The sequence below is a fragment of the Aricia agestis genome, chromosome 6 (assembly GCF_905147365.1).
Source record: "Aricia agestis chromosome 6, ilAriAges1.1, whole genome shotgun sequence".
Taxonomy (NCBI): domain Eukaryota; kingdom Metazoa; phylum Arthropoda; class Insecta; order Lepidoptera; family Lycaenidae; genus Aricia; species Aricia agestis.
In genome coordinates this window covers 10,903,075-10,922,714 of record NC_056411.1, presented here as the reverse complement: position 1 = coordinate 10,922,714, position 19,640 = coordinate 10,903,075, and the positions used below count along the sequence as shown (strand labels likewise).

The 19,640-nt window shown below is 35.1% G+C and overlaps 1 protein-coding gene across 1 annotated transcript in view; it reads right to left on the bottom strand.

Moving 5' to 3' along the window:
* Nucleotides 1-19,640, bottom strand: part of LOC121728379 (protein spinster homolog 1) — a 40,102-nt gene that overhangs the window by 19,326 nt on the left and 1,136 nt on the right. The gene's annotated exons all lie outside the window — the stretch shown is intronic.

Below are 19,640 nucleotides of genomic sequence, written 5' to 3'. Positions count from 1 at the left end.
TTAGTGCCGCTTCAACGAATCGCCTTCGCCTATGTTAAGCACATACTTGCTTTTGACAGACGTGCATAATTATCTGTAACAGTTTTAAGCACAAGTGCGGATTATTCAAACTTTTCAGCTGCTTTACAACGACCGTGATCACGGTTAGCTAAAGCCTAAAACGCACGGATTTTGTGATCCGTGAATAGTAAGTGCTTAAAACTTTAGACCAAAAGGATCTTGCTTTTGACAGACTTGCATAATAATAATATTATGTCGCTGGTCCGGATGAACAGGGTATTAACTCAAAAAAGCCTATTTTTCAGGAGAGCGATTTGAAGTTTTCAAATCAATATATTTCCATTTCCGTTGATAATTGGTTAACCTCTCTTATATATTTTGTAAACTTACTTTATTGATAATGTTTTTGTTCACTGCACAAGTTTGTTAATTTTGCTATTTCTGAGAAAAAAATTAAAATCTGCAGGCAGGACCATAATAATACCTTTTTTCACAAAAAATATTTCTAAACCAAAGTAGTAACTACAAAATTTTATTTTCATAAAAATGTAATTTTGAGGGTCTACGATCGGCTTTTCGATTATTTTTTGAGGCATTATTTAAACATCATGCTTAGTTTGCTATGCCATCCTATTTTTTCATGATTTGTTAATTCATTCAGTTATGTTTAAGGAGCATTCATAATACTACCATGTTCCACAAATATTAGGAATAAATTTTCAAAATAATACAAAATGAAAACAAACATTTCACTATTAAACGTTTATTTATTTTATAAAAAAATTACATAAAAATAGTTTAAACATCATTCTTAGTATTTAAATAAACAAATTTAAATCACTAGCTACACTTTTGAGCACACTAAAGACCGTTGGGGTCTTTGGCTCTTAGTAGTATCAGTATTTTTATGGTTTACTTATTACTATATAACTTTATTCTTAATTCTTAGTTTTAACCTTTGTTAAATTTAGTCTTAGTTTAATTCGACTAGGATTAGAGGAAGTCTTTCTCTTTTTTTCTATCTATCTATAATCTATCTACTCGGACTATCATCCGAGTTAACTCCGGGAAAACATGGTTCTGGAAGAAATATATATTTAAGCATTTAACTGTTTAGTGTTCATTGTTTCTAGAATTATCAGATTTTGTGTACTTTCAAGAACTTTACCATAATTTTCGACTTGATGGACCGAGGACAATGATGACGAATCAGAGTCAATCTCCTCTAATTGATTGGCTTCTGGAAGAATAATCAGTAATTAACAAAAAACATAAATTATGAATTTCATAAGCCTACACAATTAACCTACATAATTAAAACTTTTTGGAGACATTGCCTACAATTTTACCTGTTGTGTTGGTAGATGTGTCATTGAAAGTAGAAGATGAAGCTATTGGTTCTTCAGGACTATCATCGGGCATCATTCTTGATTAGTCGCTACAAATAATAATGGAAATAGATGCAAATTAAACCACTATTTATAACAAGCAAATATAGTGTTGATAATCTATAAACGAAATACTTATAGATACTTATAATATAGATATATTTACACTTTACAAGTAATACCTTGAGTAGACATAATATTCACGGTCTCATCATAAGAAACTAATGCGGATTCTCCCTCTCTTGGATTATCTTTAACAGCGTTTCTGATTAAGGTATCTCTTTGCGAAATCATTCTGTAAAATAAAAAAAATAGGTAGTTATAGAAAAGAGTTCTTTTCATAATTAATTCAAACAAATACACGACAAATTATGTTGAATATAAAACTTTTTTGTTTTAATACTATTATTTTTTAAGTTTTTCTAAACAATAAAGAGTCATAACCAAAACAAACCCTAAAAATCCACGTTATTTTAAATTTACATAATATTATTTACGATAAATACTTTTTCATCGAGACAAAATTGCACTAAACAAAAAAAAACTTTTGTGAACATGGAAGTATCTCAAATTAGTTCTTTAAACTAGAAACACCTGTTATAAACCAGATGCAACAATTTATTGTAAATAAGGTATTAACTTGAAATTACTACTCTATTTCACAAAACAGTAATATTCAAACAGAACTTACCTTTTAATGAACACTGCGTTTTTCAAGGTTAAAACTGTATATCACAAACGAACGACGTCCTTTCATCACAACTCCGCGAGTAAGACTGAATACGACAGTGTTGTTCAAACCAACACGTGCAAAAGCGCGAAAGAGACGAAGATACTACCCCGCACCCCCGCCAATTTGACGTCATATCGTTATGCAACCACGTTCGTTAGAAAGATCGCGTGATTTTAAGTAGGACTGTATTTTTAGGTGAAAAATCGTAAATTTTGAGTTAATACCCTGTTCATCCAAACCGACGATGTGTCCTACGAATAATAAAAACTAAGGAAACGTAACTCCCATACTTCAACCGTTTTGAATTCGGTTCCTTTTCGCACACTAAAATGTGGCAACAGCAATGAAACACCACTCACGAAATAAAGCCGTTGACATTGATTGTCACTTCTATATTTACCCAAAATTGTGTACCAAATACATGCATAAAGTATGTATGCTTTCGGGTCCCATTTTGTCGACTGGTGGACACATTTTTTGACACAGTTACTCTTCCTTAGTTTTTATTATTCGTAGGACACATAATATTATTATTATGCAAGTCTATCAAAAGCAAGATCCTTTTGGTCTAAAGTTTTAAGCACTTACTATTCACGGATCACAAAATCCGTGCGTTTTAGGCTTTAGCTAACCGTGATCACGGTCGTTGTAAAGCAGCTGAAAAGTTTGAATAATCCGCACTTGTGCTTAAAACTTGGGATATAATGTTCTACTTAACTAGAAATTTTAAATTTAAGTTGATATTTTAAAATTGAAAGTTATCAACACAATATAAATTAATATCTAAACTTGCTAAGTACCTGAAGGACTAAACACTTTTCAGGTACTTAGCACAGGGCCGGAGTCCAGATTGACGTGGTGTGAAGCGTCCATAGATATTATTATTATTTATCTACTCATTCCATTGTTCACACGTGTATGGAGTTTATTAATAATAGAGGATGGATAATCATGATTATTATAGCTATAATAATTATTATTATAAACATTGTAAATTATAATATAATTAAAACATACCGTCATACATTTTTTAAGTATCACAGGTGTTGTTTAAGTAGAACTATAAAAATGTCTATTGTTAAATACCATACAATATAAACATATTTACATCCTTTTAAATACTAGAAATACATAAACATTTTTATCTGTAAAGTTAAAATAATAATTTGATAATTCATAGCAATATAAATAATACAAATGCGAATATATTATGAGTCGCGCTTAAGACGATCCCTCTACGGAGATGCTGTAATTTACCGTTTTTAGAGTCTTATTAACTCATAATTTGAAAGCTACAAAATTATAATAATAATGCAACAATAATCTTCAAGAAGTGAACATTCCTATGTCCGTTATTAATTTCCTATTTTTGTTTATTTTTTCACGTAGGGTAGGGGATTAGGCCTCCGGTAAACTCACTCACTCACTAACTCGAAACACAGTGCAAGCGCTGTTTTACGCCGGTTTTCTGTGAGAAAGTGGTATTTCTCTGGTCGAGTCGGCCCAATCGTGCCGAAGCGTGGCTCTCCCACGTGTAATACCTACTTATAATATCAGTATACCAATTTATTTAAATTCAAGCGTACATTCAATATCTCCCTAGTATTTACAAATTACGTTTATGAAACACACGCCAATAGATCGACAATTTCATTATCTACATATTTGCCGTTTGAATTATTTTTAGGTCAATTTTGAACTAAGATAAGTAAAAAATAGGGTTTAGGTGCGATCTCACCAACGCGGCAAATGTATGGTCAAGGTCGTTTGGTCAGGGGATGGCCTTAAGCTGCTTAACCGAATATGATTTCAAATCCATGGAATTGCAGGCAATACAAAGAATACAAAATTTTGCCTACTTCCGCTCTGTAACGGTACGGAAACCTTCGTGCGCGACTGACTCGCACTTGGCCGATTTTCTTCTATTTTTTATGACAGTATAATTTATACAGTATAAATAATAATAAATCAAAATAATTATGCCATGATTACAGTCTATCTAGAACAACTCGATGTCAGCTGTTGTCACCTTCATTGTCCTTCCTTTGAGGATTATTATTTAATTAAGAATCCACACTATTATTTTATTTCGATGTTGCATCTGAGAGACTTCATAATAACCCTGTAGTCCGTTTTACGACCTACAGGGTTATTATGAAGTCTCTCAGATGCAGCATCTCACAAAATTTTGGTTGAACTTCACTTCAGGTAAGTTCGTTTAACTATAAATTATAAATGCGAAAGTGTGTCTGTCTGTCTGTTACATCTTCACGCCCAGACCACTGAATTAATGGTGAAATAATACACTCTGTAGATTAGAACCACCGGGAAAGAGGTATACGAGTTTTGTGTAGAGTGGCAAAAAATGTTGGTCAAAAAGTGTCGTGTCGTTACAACTTTTTCCGTCTAGCCCCCTTTCGCAACGCGTGATAAGGAACTTCGTTCCAAACTATAAGGTCCGGTTTTTGCATAAAGAAGGCAACAGTAAATAATAAACAACTAGAACCAGGCTTCACAATTCCCGGAACTAGACCAAGCCGCCTTTATGAATAAAACTAAAATAGCCCGCGATCGATATCCCCCCGTCCTTCGGTCAATATAGAGAGGGTCTTGTTGTCCCGCACGGAATATGTAACACTAATAATATATATTCCGTGTTGTCCCGAGTTTGCGTAGTCCTTTACTTATTATTAACAAGTAGTAAGTTTAAAAAATATAATCCAACTACGTATACAAGACGTTGAAAGTCTATGGCACCAACAGCATCATTAGTAGTAGTACCAGAGAATAGATTATGGTACAAGTAGTAGTACTAGAGGTAAGTACTTTAACTTTAAGGGTTAATTCACACTGCAACGCGACGAGGCGGGGCGAGGCACGGCACGGCATACATTTGTATGGATTTGACAGATTCCAATTGCGTGAGAGTTGAGAGTCTGAGACGTCTTGCGAATCTGTCAAATCCATATAAATTTAGAAATGCATCTACGCGTCGCGTTGCGGTCTGAATATGCTTATAGGATTTAGGGCCAGTTACACCCAAACGAGAGTCGAGACCCGACAATGCGACACAAAATTAAAATGTCAGGTGACGTTACGATAATTAACAAATGTTGAATTGATTTTTAGTTGACGTTGCGTCTCCTTTCCGAGTGACCTTACCCTTAGAGCGACCGCAGACTTACAATTTCAAGTTGGCCAACTAAATCGCATAGTATAGCAATAGCTATAGCGGCTTATGCGAGCTCGCACATGGCATCCAACTAAATTGTACAACTAAATAATTGGACACCGATCGTATAAGAACCGCGATTCTTTTCCGACCTACCTACAAATTAAAATGTTGTCCCATTAAATTGTGAAACTACGCAATTTATTTGTACGATAGTCGGCCAACTTCAAATTGTAAGTCTGCGGACTACACAACAAGGCATAGTAGGAACAGCCCGACTTTATATTAGTTCATAGGACTCTGTCTCTACTTGTGTTAGGTAAAGGCATAGTGCCACAGGTACAGAGAGTAGTCGGAGTATCTTGATCATACCTTGCTAATTTACAAGGCAACGACATTGAAAATGATCGATTAATAATAATAATACTTGAATATTACATTTATTTATCATAACATGAATATTAATACATGTTGTCATGTGATTTTATCAGTATTAAATAATTGCAATATAAGGATGTAATACACATCTCTGATTTGCAGAATGACTAAATAGTTTGTAGTGAAATCAAAGTTACACAACAGAAGAACCTGCAAACTTTATAAAATCAAGAAAGAGACTTGTACTTAATTTAAAAAAAAATAACTCACGCTTAAACAACTAATCTAGTTTTGATAAAAATATAATTAAGAATAAAGATAATAGTTTTCCCCAACTTCGTTTTCGCAGAGATTCGGTTGTCTCACTATAAACGAAATCAAATCTCTCAATTTTCGACCTCTGTGGCTCAGTTGGTGGGCTGTTGGTAGCTAAAGCCGGGGGTCGCGGGTTCGAATCCCGCCGACGGAACAAAAAGTTTTTCAAAAGTTCCTGGGTATAGTATAAAAGTATTAAAGATATTTCCGTTGTCTGGTACCTGTAACACAAGTCCTTCAGGTACTTAGCACGGGCCAGACTGACGTGGTGTGAAGCCTCCATAGATATTATTATTATTTGTCAGAATGGTCGTAGACGTAGATTGCCTTCATTTTGTACTCACATAGCTGAACCTTTATTAATGATATCAACTTGTATCGTGACGTGAGCGGATCTATTGTAATTATAGTACTTACAATTATTGATGGTTTTTACATAAATGGTAAACCATAAGCGAGTCTTTATCATGAGTAATACGTTCCGTATGTTTTAATTTATTATCATATTTATGGTGTTATGGATATAGCGTATATTATGCCATTTAAAAACGAAAAGAACCTCCATGGCTTTTAAATTAGATCAGCGTTAGAGTTAACAGCACGGCCGTAACTAGAGGGGGGCATTGGGGGGCAATGCCCTACCTTAAAATCATAATTCCCCATCTCAAAAATACCAAAACCCAAGAAAATCAATCAATTATGATTTTTTTTTTACTTCCGCCCTACCTGTTAAACCAATGCTGCCCTACCTCAAATCTGACTCTAGCTATAACAGCCCTGGTTAACAGTGATAGTTTGTACTCATTGCCAAGCTTACAAAAAAGAAATCACTCTGTCTCTAAAAAAAGCATCAAAATCCGTCGCGTAGTTTTAAACTCAAAAACACCCTATTAATTTTGATTACTTTTGTTACACCATATATTCCTCAGTGATGAAATAATTATTTTGTCACGTGCAATACAGACTACCTTCACCTTGTAAATACGAACTTTAAGTTTAGACCTTGCACGTCAGTTCAAATTTAGTGGACTACATACTAGTGAGCAATGAGTTTCTACGTTAGTAACATAGAATATCATTGCTAGTGAGTATTGCTTAACTTACGTCAATATGTAGGAGATTAATGACTCTAGACTAGGAATACGGTAAAAGGGCTTCGTAGTCGCTGTTATCAATAAATATTAATATGTAGTAATTAAATAGGTAAATAATAATTATATTATTCTAAGGCCTGTTTTTAACCGACTTCCAAAAAACGAGGAGGTTATAATATATTCGGCTGTGTTTTTTTTTTTTTGTGTGGTATTTTAGGCTCGACTTATATAATATGTCCGCGCGACCTAACTGCGCCTCTACCATGAGTTTAAAGCTATAGTATTTCTCGATACTCGATACCGACTATGTAAATTTTTAGTATGGAAAATTTACATCGCCTCTAGCGGTTACTTGTGGAAGTAAACGTAGTCGGTATCGAGTATCGATAAATACTATATCTTTAAACTCATGGTAGAGCTACTGCCCGGCCGATTCACAACGAGATAACAAGCAATAGGGATGATGACAAGGTCAAAGATTAGCAGATTTTTTAAATAAAATAAAGATATATCGATAAAAAATAAGTATTTCCAAAATTTAAGCTTCATAACTTTTGTATTTGTTTTGTTATGAGCTTTCAAAGTTAGATAGATAAGTCATTTTTTTTCACATAAATTAACTAAATAAATATATATTTAAAATTCGATAACTTTTGCAATTAAAAGCAAATTTTGTTATGAAACCACATTATCTATCGCAAAATTTAATATACCTATCGAACAAAGTTCTCTCCCGATGCATACAAACTATGAAAGAGTGACGTCATAATTTCGTAGCACTTTGTATGGAGCATTTCGGAAAGGTCTATTTTATTAAATTTTTGAATTGATATCTTGGATAGTTTTTAAGCTAACAGAGTAAAATTCTTTTACCGATGTTTCTACTTTTGAATTGTCCTTTAATTACCAAGAACAAATAAATATTCATCATGCCTATTGTATGTAACGATTTATTTAAATAGCGACGCAGTCGCGCTGCTTTTTAGGGTTCCGTAGTCAACACCGTGTGTCTGTCCGTCTGTCTGTATGTATGTCTGTCCGCGGTTTTGCTCAGAGACTATAGGATCTACAAAGCTGTAATTTGGCATTAATTATCAATTTATCACAGATCCCAATATATTAATGATGCCGACAAAATGGTATAACTTACATGAAATCTTACCCTACACATCAAGCGAGGCTGAATTATTTTTTCGCGTCCACCCCATCGTGTGGGGTGTCGTTGGATAGGTTTTTTTAAAAATATTATGAGTATTCATAGATCATTTTCCGATTTAGGGATCCGTTTGTGAAATATGAAGTTTTAGAATGGAAAAAATCTTTAGTCTTGGGTAGGTATGTACTATATACCCTTATTACGTTATTTTTATTTTGCTCAATATCAGGTTTTTACTATAATAACGTAACATTGTATTATAGTTTACGACTTACGCAATACATTAATATTACGTTACTCAAGTATTCGGTTCTCATGTCATTGAGAAATTCACACTCGCTAGAGGTCTAAGCACTTAAGGAAGTGCAATTAGCGTTATTTTGTTTTTAGCTCAAAATCCACTATAAAAACACAATGTGGTCATTTAAATACTACTATTCCTTACTACCTAAGAATAGTAATGCTGGTAAACCTAATTTACTAACCACACCGTGTATATATTACAATATCTATTGTATATGTTATGGTCAAAGACCGAAATCGCTCAATGAGCGAAACAATGGCTCACAACGCGTTGTGGTCACAGTGAAACAGCCACGACGTGAAATTCGCGTCGTGGCTCTAATGAAAACGGCCACGACGCGTTCTGGCAATCACAAAAAGACCATAACGCGAAATTCGTGTCGTGGCTGATGCCTGATATGCTATTCGTTTTTCTTGATTTGTTCTTGATTGATTAATCGTCCATAGGTATGGAAGATTATATTTAAATTACCACGCGTACTACAAAATATTTTTTCTTTTACTAAATCACTGCATAACGTGTTTTTCATTATTATTTGAAAATATCCATAGTTCCATAATATCCGTGCTAATATTATTACTGTCTGTCTGTCTGACGCAACGTGTTATTGTTTATTGTTGTTGTTTTTTTTTAAATAAAAGGTAATCTGATCTTAATAAATTATAAAAATTTAGCTTTATTTTTATTTATATAATTTAAATATAATACTTACTACTAGTTGATGCCCGCAACTACGTTGCGCCAGACATACAGTAATAATATTAGTACGTATAGTATGGAATTATGGATATTTTATGAATAATAATGATAAACACGTTATGCAGTGATTTAGTAAAAGAAAAAATATTTTGTAGTACGCGTGGTAATTCAAATATAATATTCCATACCTATGGACGATTAATCAATCAAGAACAAATCAAGAAAAACGAATAGCATATCAGCCACGACACGAATTTCGCGTTATGGTCTTTTTGTGATTGCCAGAACGCGTCGTGGCCGTTTTCATTAGAGCCACGACGCGAATTTCGCGTCGTGGCTGTTTCACTGTGACCACAACGCGTTGTGAGCCATTTTTTCGCTCATTGAGCGATTTCGGTCTTTGAGCGTAACATATATAATATAAAAAAAGTCCATGGCGTGATGGATTACAATTACAATTAAGATAATATTATTTCAATTATCCTTGGTGTGAAAAACCTATATACAAAGCTAGCAAAAAAAGGATATGGGCGAATAGCCCATAGGCGACCCCAAATTATTTTAATTAAAACAAACCTAATTTACTAGCATTTGCCTGTAGCTCCGCCCGCCTCAGTAAACAGCGTTGCTCTTCGAGAGAGCCAAGTTAAAACGAAACAGCAGGCATTCAGTCTCTCTGCGCAAGGAAGAGTGAGTATAGCGACACCTATCCTCACTCCTCTCCTGCGCCGCGTCAGGGTAGTTATAACGATTATAACTACCCTGACGCGGCGGAATATTAGCTATTTCGTAACCATCGCATTTAAATGTACCATCGAAAAAATTTATCCCTAGACAGTTGACAGGCCAACGTAATTTGGTCGGATCAAGTCAATTCAATGTTAATTGAAGACGTGAGTGGAAGAATCGAACAAGTAACATTTCGTAATATACTGACAATAACTCATTTTTTGCCTTATTATTTTCATAAAACTTGTAACTTATCTACTTCATAACCTAGCTAATATATCTGACTACACATATAATCCACAGTTTTTCTATTTCAAATAATTTTTCCGGCACTAAAGCCTCCATTTTAGCAAAAAAACGGGAAGTATTTTCATGTTACTTACCTTATTCTTCCACTCACGTCTTGAATTGTGATCTGCTGGGCTTGACGTAACGCGACCAAACTACGTAGGTCCCCATCTGTCTGGAATCAACTTTTCTGATAGTACTAGCGTCTAGCAGACGTCATTGCTTTGTGCGCAGATGCCGAGATGGCAACAGCTGGACCTTAGTCCTTGAACTAAAAATATCGATGGGCTTAATAGGCAAAAAGCGGCGAAACTTTTTGCAGTTACATTAGGCTCGCTTACGCCAGTGTGGGTTGGTCATCGCATCGTAAATCCATCTTATGCCTTCTCCCTCTCATACACGTACGAAGAACGAACGAACGAGAAAAAGTTCCGTAAGATTTTGTTTAAAGTATATTGGTTACCGACATTTTTTGTATTATAGTTTCTATAAAAAATCTAATGTATTATTGCTCACATTTTTTAAACAACTAATTTCCAATATTGGTAGGTTTGTTTTAAGAAAATGCATGTTAGAAGTTAAGGTACAATATTATGTACGCATTATAGAAGCATACTTTCTAGGATAAAACTTCCACAAACACAAATTCCCATCCCATACCCTCCCCTATTACCCTATTCCCTCTTAAAAGGCCGGCAACGCACCCGCAGCTCTTCTGATGCGACGGAAGTTGCTTTCCATCAGGTGACCCGTTTGCTCGTTTGCCCCCTTATTTCATTAAAAAAAAAACAGGTATGAAAAGTATAATAATATTATTATGGTAACTGATTTTCAGACGTACCCAATAAGCAATTTCGTCAAATTCCGTCCAGCCGTTTTGGAGAAGTTTGGCAACAAGCAACGTGACAAGATTTTTTATCTATATATATAAAATTCAAAGGTGACTGACTGATTGACATAGTGATCTATCAACGCATAGCCCAAACCACTGGTCGGATCGAGCTGAAATTTGGCATGCAGGTAGATGTTATGACGTAGGCATCCGCTAATAAAGGATTTTGATAAATTCCAATCCCAAGGGGTTCAAATAGGGGATGAAAGTTTGTATATACTTACTTCTTAACGCGAGCGAAGCCGCGGGCAAAAGCTCGCACATGGGGAAACTCGTGACGCTCGGGCCCTTGCCCATACAAAAGTGAAAAAAAATTTTGGTCTTTCAGCGCTGCTACTTTCACAGTGAACTCTCTACAAGGAACACGTACACACCCTAAAGTATTATCACTTATTTTTGTTACACACTGTATAGATCTCCTGTCGCTACTCTAAAATACTATACATCAGCCTTTCCCAAAGTGAATAACGCCCCCTTGTGGGCGCTGAAGGCCTAAAGGGTGTGGGACCCAAAAAAAATTGGGGCGTTGTGTAGAGTAGATAGGTTTGGGGGGTGATTTTCAATAATTTCTTCATATTAGTTTTAATTTTTGGCTAGCAAGTCCAAGTGATTTCTTAGAATATATATTTTAGTTAAATAAAAATCTCGGAATTCAGAGAATTCAGGAATGCAAAATAAGTCGGAGGTAATAATTTGTTTAAATGGGGCGCCAAAAAAAATTTTTTTTTCCAAGTGGGCGGTAGGTAAAATAAGTTTGGGAACCCCTGCTCTACATGCCTATACAGAGTGTAACAAAACTAATCGATAATACTTTAGGGTGTGTATGTGTTCCTTGTGTAATAGGTATTGTCAATGTAGCAGCACTGAAAGGGCAAATTTTTTTTGTGATTTGTATACTACGAATAATAAAAACTAAGGAATCGTAACTCCCATACTATTACCGTTTTAAATTTGGTTCCTTTTGATCTGTCATGTAACGTCAGCCTAGTACCGCTCAAGGTCACCTAAATATTGCAAATGTATTGAAATGTGTACCTAAGGTACACTCTTTTGACAAGTATTGTGGAGCGTGTTTTTTGACGGAGTTACTTTTCCTTAGTTTTTATTATTCGTAGTTTGTATAATTTTATGGGCAAGTGCCCTAGCGTCAGGAGTTTGCCCATACAAAAGTAAAACAGTTGCTCTTTCAGCGCTGCTACTTTCACAGCTAACTTTATATAAGGGACTCATACACACCCTAAAGTTTTATCACTTAGTTTTGTTACACCCTGTATACTCTATATCCATAATAATATAGTCAAGGATCCACCTAAAATCAGTCTTTGGTGTTTGACTTGTGATATCCGTGTACTGTGTAGCCTTAGATACTTTTATGCGTAGTTGTAATTGGTTTTTATTATCGCATACATGAGTAAGTCAATCAGCGTTCGTTCAAGCTTGTTCTGCTTGCGTTGTTATTAATGTGATCTTTATGTGGCCGACATAAGGACTTCTCTGAGGTAACATAACTTGGCTAAATAGAAACAGAGGTACAATTTACAAAAGACCATTTATCTTCTGAATATTTATCGATACCGGTCTTCAAGGTACGAGTAGCACGATCGATTTATAAATAATCGAGAATTCGAATCCAACGTTCCTTTGAAACCAACCACCGTTAGTTAGGTCACGCATAGAATATATAGGGTTCCGTATTCAACCATAATAGGATAACAAACAGAATTTAATTCTTCTACATTGTGATGTATTAATACGAGTAAGTATAAATTAACTTGGTTTTTGCTTCCATAAAGTTTCCTTAAGGCCCTCTCCCTACGGAGATGCTGCAATTTACCGTTTTAGAGCCTTATTAACTCATAATTCGAAAGCTACAAAATTATAATAAAAATACAGCAATAATCTTCAGTATATGAACGTTCCTTTTATAGTTATTAGTTTCCTATTTTTGTTTTTTATTTAAATTCAAGCAGTATATTTTGTAACTCCCTAGTATTTACAAATTACGGTTATTTGAAACACAAGCCACGACAATTTCATTAACTACATAGGTACTGGCGTTAGAATTTTTTTAGGTCAATTTTGAACTAAGATAAGTAAAAAAATGGATTTTGGCGGGATCTCGGCAAAGCGGGAAATGTATGGTCAAGGTCGTTTGCTCAGGGGATGGCCTTAAAATGAGATGCCTAAAATCTAATCGGCTAAACAAGGTGCAAAACTTCATATCATAAGCTGTTCTACTTCATGTATGAAATCCCGAGCCTCGTTTGAAACGAGGCATTATTAAAAGAAGCTAGTCGATTATTTAATAACGCCTTAGGCCGTTTTCCCACGAGACACGACACGATAAAATGCGGTGACGACTCCGGGCGCCATACATTTCTAAGTACCGTTTTCACACGCAACGACACCGCACAGCACGACACACGATTTTTAGACGACAAGTCTCTATGTGGTCTGGTACTGCTATGTCGTCACGTTATTTAGCATAAATAAAAAATTACTGCCATAGTCCATAGATGATACAATGTAATAATATTTCCCGCGTTCCACTTGACGTTAAAAACGATCAAAACGCTCAAAATGCCTCCTATTTTGAGCGGTTTTAACGTAAAGTGGAACGCGGTGATGGTGGCTGCGGTGTCGCCGCCAAAATCGTCTTGTGGGAAAACGTCCAAACGACAGCGGCCCTGTGTGCCGACTGCCGTGTGTCGTGCAGGTCTTAAATCGTGTCGTGTCGTGGCTCGTGGAAAAGCGCCCTTAGTATACCTAACTACTGCATATTTACCTACATCATTATGATATTTTGATACTTTGAGATTTATAATACAGAAACAAAAAAAAATTAAGAAAAATTAAAAAAGAAAATATTTATTGTTCAACTTTGAACTTCTTAATTGTATATAATATATTGTTGAAAATTATTGTTATGACAATCACGGAAATGCGTTAAATCTACCCTGCTGTTCAAGAATATTACACAAAAATTATTCAAATATTTAAAACATTACGAGTTTGATGTAAGTATTATTGTGTAATATTACAAGTTTAGATGTTTAGCAAATAAAGTATTGTTTATGTTGTGTTTATTTCGTTATTTCCTTATGACCCAAGATATATGTATAGAGTAGTTCCCAGTTAAAGTTTTAACATCCGTGTGGTTTAAATGGTGTGGTTTAAAAACATTATTGTAAGAAGAATTCACATATTTTGTAGTGAGTAGGTCGTATCGTAAGGCCCAGGTCTATCATTACTTAATCGCTTGTTAAAACAACTTCTCTGCCTTCTCTTTAATACTTCCGAAGAGCGATACAGCTCAAAACATACGGTCTTACCACAAAAGATTTAAACATCCCTTACTAATAAACGTTGTATAAGCTTTGAATAGTTATACAGTGTTTTGTTTCTGTCACACAAGTGACATTTTTAATTGGATTGAAGAAGATAAAACACTGTATAACTATTCAAAGCTTATACAGCGTTTATTAGTAAGGGGGCTATTGAACAGTTGTTTTGAGACCATTATGTACTGAATTATTTTTATCAACTGTTCAACAGGTGTTTAAATCATTGGTAGTAAGACCGTTTATGTTTAATCAACGATTAAGTTTACTTACCAATTACGATTTTGTTTCTAAAAAAAAAGCAAAACAAAAAGCGACATGCTTATCAAACTAAACTATTTACGTAGAACTTTGAACATACACACACTGGCAAAATTAGCGGAACATAGGTAAAAAGGGCCAAAACTTGAACTCAAGTGGGTCGGGCTTTCTGAAAGCCTTTTTTATAGCTTCTAAGCTCATTCAAGAAATAAAATATTGAACAAAACTGGCAAGTTGACAGGTTTTTATAGCAATTATGCCCTAATAAGTGTTTTTCGATTATTGACGTTGTAAGTGTTCCTGATAAGAATGGCGTTTTAGCGGGGTGCAAGGTATGCTCAGCTCATGTGATTGTTTGGTTTTTGGAAGAACACATTGCTTAGATACAAAATTAGTGATTTCCCAGCATCTGCGACAGCTAGAGCTGTAACCACGATAGAGAAAGGTCACACCTACTGTTCGGTCAGTCAGGCCTTAGGTGTGTCGGCTTCCGTGGTTCATCGTAACTTTCAACGCTTCAGAGAGACTGGATCTTACGTTCGGAGACGAGAACAAGGCAGATATCGGGTGACAATGGTTCAGGATGACCATTTTGTAAGGAAACAAAACTTAAGAAATCGACCTCAAACTGCTATGCAGACACGAAACCTGTCGGAACAGGTCCAAGATGAACGTGTAAGTGATTGTACAGTAAGAAGAAGACTCAAAGAAGTTAAATTAAACTCAAAAGTGCCAGCAAGGGCACCAAAACTTGAGACAGGACACCGAAGAGCCAGGCTAAGATTTGCGCGTGAACATCAAAATTAGACAAGTGAGTGAAATCTTGTGCTGTACAGTGATGGGAGCAAATTCTGTGTACATTGTATTGACAGGCGATAAAGAATGTGGATAAATCATAAGGAAAGCTACAGGCCATCAAACTTACCGGAAACAGTGGCCTATGATTCAGGCTTCGTAATGGTTTGGAGTTGCATATGATTTGGAGCCCGCATGGAGCTGATGATTATAGATGATGGTACTTTGACAGTACAGGGCTTTAGCACCGACATCCTGGAACTGCATGGTGTGCCTTTTACACAGTTTTAGGTAGTAATTTCAATTTTATGTGCGTCCATAGAGTAAGAAAATCGGGCATTATTACCTAAACGATGCTGGCGTAGCCCAGGTGGAGAGGCCAGCGTGGTCTACGGATGTAGATCCGATTGAAGACGTGTGGCATATCAATGGGTGAACGGTACGAGTTAAAACTCCAGCTCCAAAATGTGTCCAGGAGCTCGAGTTGGCGCTACTGGAGGAGTAGGAGAATATCCCACAGGAAATTATTGACAATTAAAATGCAAGCATGGAATGGCGTATCCAGGCCCTCTTGAGATCTATAGAAGGCATTAAACGCTTTTAACATGGCATTTCCTTAATAAAAATGGAGAATTTATCTTAAAAACTTACTACTGAAATTTCAAAGATTTTCTTAATTTTTTGATTTTTGCTATTTTTTTTTTATTTTTCACGTTTTTATGCCACAAATTTATATAAAATTTATTGTTTAATAATCAATTAGTAAATAAATAAATAAATATATAAAAATCAGTGAACAATTAAAAAAAAAATGAAAATTTTGTTATGTTCCTCTAATTTTGCCGGTGTGTTTATTTTAATTGCTAGTCAAACCTTGAAGTAAAGACGGAAAATGTTTTGATAATTATTGACAAACATAACCCACTAAAATGTAACCTTAATTGTATATCCATACTAATATTATAAATGCGAAAGTGTATCTGTCTGTCTGTTACCTCGTCACGCCTAAACCGCTGAACCGATTTTGCTGAAATTTGGTATGGAGATACTTTGAATCCCGGGAAAGGACATAGGATACTTTTTATCCCGGAAAAATGTACGGTTCCCGCGCGATAAACTAATTTTTGGCGCAGCGGAGTTGCGGACATCATCTAGTTTAACATAGTTGATAGCTAGATCTGCTATTTAATTAAATGTTTATTTAAAAAAAAAAATTGTATAGATGGTTTGGGCGTGAAGAGGTAACAGACAAACACACTTTTTCGCATATTTTATAATATAACTATGGATTAAACTGTTAAAACTTGAAAGAATTCATTTAAATATTACAAAAAATAGAAAAAGTGCATTTTCCGACTTTTAATGTGCAGTGTAGCGTTATAGCTAGAACCACATTGTGACCCTGAACTTCGCACGGTGTGTTTGGAAAGTGAAAGGAGTGACGACGTTATGCTAGCCTACGCATGAACCATGCGTTGGAATAATTTTTTTCTATTCGCCCTACTACATAAACGTTTACATCAAAATATTAATGTCAATTTCGATGTGAATTTTCACACTCAGATTAGATAGGGTCACCCAACAAATCCATGTTGGTATAACTGCGTACACTACTAAAGAACGAACTCTCACAGTCTCAATCGCACTACCATGCGTTTTGTACAATTATTAATTGATTACAAAAGATGAAAAATTGGAAGTAAAAGCGATTATTGGGCACTTTAGGTTTTTAATAAATGCATTTTATAAGAAGCCAAAGAGCTCAGGATATTATAAATTTTAAATAAAAAAAAAAGAATTAGTAGACAAGTAAATCCGTTTTTTATAATTTTTTGCTTCACCTCACATAACACCGTCCATTTAACTAAGTATAATGCTACGGATATTGACCCCCGCTGCAGCGGCCCATTCCGCGTCGCTCACTTTTCAATGTCACTTTTTGTGCAAAACAATGCAAACATTTACCCGGTTATGAACCAGACTTGCTCTACTTCTAGGTGTACCTATACTGTTTACATAATTTATTATAATGTGAATAAATAATATGTTAGCAATAAAAGAGAACGGCTTGCACTCCGGGTCTCCGGTAGTGCCAACAGAAGAAAATTAAACAGCAGAAACATAATATTATTATAATAATTCCGCTGCGCGAGAGGGGATAATAATTGAAGTTTGAAATGTAGCTCCTTGACTGCTCCACATTGGAGGTATTCTCTCCCTCCGCGTTACGAATTGACCGAAATGAATTTAACTTTTTTAACCAACCCTCAATCTGCAGTATATTTACTTAATTTCTTAATCAATTAACTGTCTTTCCTTTAAGTATAACCGCACACTCAATTCAATTTAAAAAATAAACAATGTAAATACAGAGTACTTATAAAACAGTTAGATAATGCGTCAGCTAGTTAATTTTATTCTCATTTTGCAAGGCCTTGTTTGTACACATGAATAATCCTTTTGTTTTTTTCCCTCCACTGAAGCAAAGGGTAAGCGGCGTTCAGCCAGCAATAATTTATTATCTATGCTCTTTGGACTGCGACTATATTGTCACAGAATTCGTGTCAACCGGGGATGGTCAGCCAGTGGATCGATAATTTTCCGCTACGTGACTTTTTTTAGATTTGAGGGTTAATTCGTAACTTGTTTTTTTAAATCAAATGGCAAAGATCATTGGTGATAATGCTATCAATTTAAAAATGACTGTTCACCGAACAATTAACTATGTAACCACGGCACATTAATTTGTTCAAGTATTTTTTTTGTTTACACTTAAAAACGTTGGACTGGATATTTAAATGACTATACACCCTACGAATAATAAAAACTAATAGAACCGAGTTTTGCCAGGAATGTGAAAGAGTGCTGTTGTGTTTTCGTGTTATTTTCCTAAAATTGCTTTAACTGGGTTTTTTATGTGTAATTTTGGTAAAATATTAACCATTAGATATTCGTCATTCCAGAAACGTGTTTCTTTAGTTGATCAGTGACTATCACTCAAAAACTTATGAAGTCTTCTTAGCTGTGATAGTTTTCCTTTTAAATTCAGAATATTTCTTACTCCCATGATTTTTTTTACATTTCCAGAATTAACCGTTTAGCTGGTAGAAGGAGAGAACACTGGACTCTAACGATTTTTTCCACTTGATGAATGATTGAAATGAAATATTATATTTCACAAACAGAGCCCTAAATCGGAAAATAATCTATGGATACTCATAATTTTTTAAAAACCTATCCAACGACACCCCACACGATGGGGTAGACGCGAAAAAAAAATCATCCCCGCTTGATGTGTAGAGTGTAGACTGTAAGGAACGTACCATAAAAAAAAATATTTTTTTAAGATTTCATGTACCATTTTGCTGGCATCATTAATATTATGTGCATTCATGCAAAATTACAGCTTTGTAGGTCCTATAGTCTCAAGCAAAACCGCGGACAGATAGACAGACAGACAGGCAGACAGACAGACAGACGGACAGACAGATGGACAGACGGACGGACACACCTAAACCATTATGGTTCCTACGGAACCCTAAAACTATAGCACCTTAATTACCATATAAAATTAACATTTCAACGCCAACAATTTTAGTCGTGTCCTAAATTGCATGAATGATTGCGGAAACAAATAGCCTTAGCCAGGCATGCGTCACGAAACGGGATGTAAACAATGTAAATATTAAGTTGCACAAAAATATTATTTCGGTTTTTTTAGCTTTTCATCAAAGCACTAAATAATTACAAATTAAGCTAATAATAGCTGCCAACTTCTTCTCCCTTAGAGAAAGTATCTTTCGTTGAAAACGATGACGAAATTCGTTATCAAAATGTATGCGGTTTAACATAAGTAACTAAATGACATTTCGCTTTCGAAGATTAATGTCAAATCCCATACATTTTGATAACGAATTTCATCGTCGTTTTTAAGAGGATACACCAGGGGCTAGAGAAATGAAAAAAAAGTACGTGTAATATCTCTATAGCTGTCTCCCTTACCTCAAGCCTATACCGCAGAAAACGATAGAGACAACTGCAGAAAATCAACGATTCGCTGTCCCCTGATTCCTTCTCCAAAACTTAACCGATTTA